The following is a 3,222-nucleotide window of genomic DNA, read 5'->3' on the forward strand; positions in this document are numbered from 1 at the left end:
TGGTTTCCCACTCCAGTATTCTTGCCTGGAGAATTCTATATTCAGGGGATCCTGGAGTATCAAAAAGTCAGACACGACTTAGCAACTAACACTTTTACTTTATGAAAATTGAAGTATAGTTGATTTACAATATTATATTCATTTCAGGTATAAAATACAGTGCTTCAATATTTTTACAGATTATGCTCCATATAAAGGTATTACAAAATAATGCCTATATCCCTTGTGCTGTACAATATTTCCTTCTAGATTATCTATTACATGCATAGTAGTTCATATCTATTAATTTCGTAACCCTATCTTGCTTCTCCCTCTCACCCTGGCAAATGCTAGCCTATTCACTATATCTGTGATCTTGTTCCTGTTTGTTGTTTATGCCCATTTATTTTATTTTTAGATTTCACATATAGGTCATAGCAAATCACTTATCTTTATCTCTCTGAATTCTTTCACTAAACATAATACTTCTAGGTCTATCCATGTTGCTGCACAGGATAGAATTTAATTTTTTTTTTTGTCTGAATAATATTCCACTATATATATTCAGTTCAGTTCAGTCACTCAGTTGTGTCTGATTCTTTGCAACCCCATGGATTTCAGCACCAAAAAATACTAGCTTATATTTGTTATAATTTAGCAAATAAAGCTTGTTTTTCAATTATTATTCTACTGAAAGATATGTAATATATACATATCATATAACATATTTTATATAGTGTATTTATTATAAAGAGCTTACTTTTCTATGCTTAGTCTCCTGGTAAGCATAAATATATGTTATGAATATACAACATTTCAGTCAGTTCAGTCACTCAGTCGTGTCTGACTCTTTGTGATCCCATGACCTGCAGCACGCCAGGCTTCCCTGTCCATCACCAACTCCTGAAGCTTGCTCAAACCCATGTCCATTGAGTCAGTGATGCCATCCAACATCTCACCCTCTGTTGTCCTCTTCTCCTCCTGCCTTCAATCTTTCCCAGCATCAGAGTCTTTTCAAATGAGTCAGCTCTTCGCATCAGGTGGCCAAAGTATTGAAGTTTCAGCTTCAGAATCAGTCCTTCCAACGAATATTCAGGACTGATTTCCTTTAGGATTGACTGGTTTGATCTCTTTGCAGTCCAAGTGACTCTGAAGAGTTTTCTCCAACACCACAGTTCAAATGTATCCATTCTTCAGGACTCAACTTTCTTTTTGGTCCAACTCTCATAACTGTTCATGACTACTGGAAAACCATAGCTTTGTCTAGATGGACCTTTGTTGGCAAAGTAATATATCATTTATTTTTCCTAAATATAATTTAGGAAATTATAAATTTTTCCTAAATTATAACCTTCCCCTAAATTAATTTAGGAGAATTAGAGCTCACTTTTTGATGGACATGTAGTAAAGGATTTATTAAGAATTATCTCCTGTTGAGTGGTCATGCAGCTAGTATCATGGTTAAACAGACAGGAGAAATGCACTCAGCCTTCCAGTGTAGGAAGACATGGATTACTAACAGACACATCTTGAAAACAGTAAAAAGACCTTCCATATGTCCACTGAAGTGATAACTAGAATACCAACTTCTTTAAAATGCCCATGAATAGATGGGCAGTTTAATATTGTAGCCTGTATTTTAGGTAAGGCATTTGTTTACTTTTAAACTAAATGAAAAAGAAACTATTTAAGAGTGAGGAAAACACATGTTCCATTATACTATGTGAAGATGTAAAGTTGTAAAAATATTATTAAAACTATTAAACTGGGGAATATAGAAGGGTGAACAGAAAGCAATTGATTTTAGTGATTGCATTAGGACAATGAGTCCATGGTCATTCGTTTTTCTGTCTCTTTTGGATAAAGTTGCTATAAGTGAACTTTGGGTAGTCATTAGGGTTGTGATCATTCTAATGTCACACCTGGCCCAACTAACCCAACACCAGATTTAAATACATATACCCACATTCATAAATAGCATTGCAGTGAGACTCTTGACCAAAACTGAGACTTCATATGTTTGTCCCAAATACATAAACCATATGTATTTGGCTTACACTCTGAAATCAGTGTAAACTGATTTGGAGACACTCAGAAGTTAGCATGGGCTTCTTTGGTCACTCAGATGGTAAGACTCAAAGTGCAATGTGGGATCCAATTCAAACCCTGAGTCTGATCCCTGGATTTGGAAGATCCCCTAGAAAAGGGAATGGCTACCCACACCAGTTCTCTTGCTTGGAGAACGCCATGGGCAGAAGAGTCTGACAGAGTACTGTCCATTGGGTTGCAAAGTGTTGGATATGACTGAGCCAATAAGCACACATGCACACGAGGAGGCTAGTATGGGATGGCAATGCAGGTCACAGGAAATTGAGAATTACATCAGATTGATAGTCATAATGTAGAAAGAAGTGACATGAACTCATCCACTGAGACCCTTGAGGACCCCAACCTTTTGTCCTTCATTTTCATTGACTGCCAGGAGCAGGAGCTCCACCCGTGGCAAAGGTCATGAGGAAGGAAGCTCGGCATACGCAAAGGCAGGATTGAGCCTTAGGAGTCCCCCTGGAAATTCTCAAGCATCTACCCCCAAAACCAGAGTCTGCCTACTTTCTGCTTTGTGCTCTCACCTACACCTCTGACTTTACAAGGGGCTGTCCCCCACTGCCTCTCTCTGAAAAAAGAGTTAACTTACAGCTCCAGTTAATAATTCCTGGGTGTGATAGTGTTTCAACCTACAAACTCCTTTGGAAGTCCTCTAGCCTGCCTGAATAGGTTTTTCCGGCCACATGTGATTGCTCAGAGCCTCCCAACTGTGAGAGGCATGAGATGTTCTAAACTGTCTAAATACAGATTCCTTTGAGCAGTTAAAAGATTAATTAGAAATTGTATTGGTGAAGGGTTTTTACTTGTTGGGCCAATGTTTGCTGCTAAGTTTCCATATCCCTTACCTGCTGTGTCCCTGGAAGTATATTGATTAATATAATTGGTGTAAGTAGTAGCTTTAATATTTGTAACCTTGGACCCTTGAGTTAATTATTTTTCTTGTTATAGCCCACAACACCTTTGCCCTATAGGAATGCAACTTTATCTAATGCTTTTTAAATAAGTTTTCTGAAGAAAGGGTCCTAAAATGTTAACAGGCCTCCAGGCCAGAAGATGATGCAAATCACCTAAACTTTTGCATATGATAAGTTTGCAGGAAGAAAGCCTGGCTTACTGCATGACTCTACCCCTTCCCCC

The sequence above is a fragment of the Bison bison genome, unplaced genomic scaffold (assembly GCF_000754665.1).
Source record: "Bison bison bison isolate TAMUID 2011002044 unplaced genomic scaffold, Bison_UMD1.0 scf7180017864130, whole genome shotgun sequence".
Lineage (NCBI taxonomy): Eukaryota > Metazoa > Chordata > Mammalia > Artiodactyla > Bovidae > Bison > Bison bison.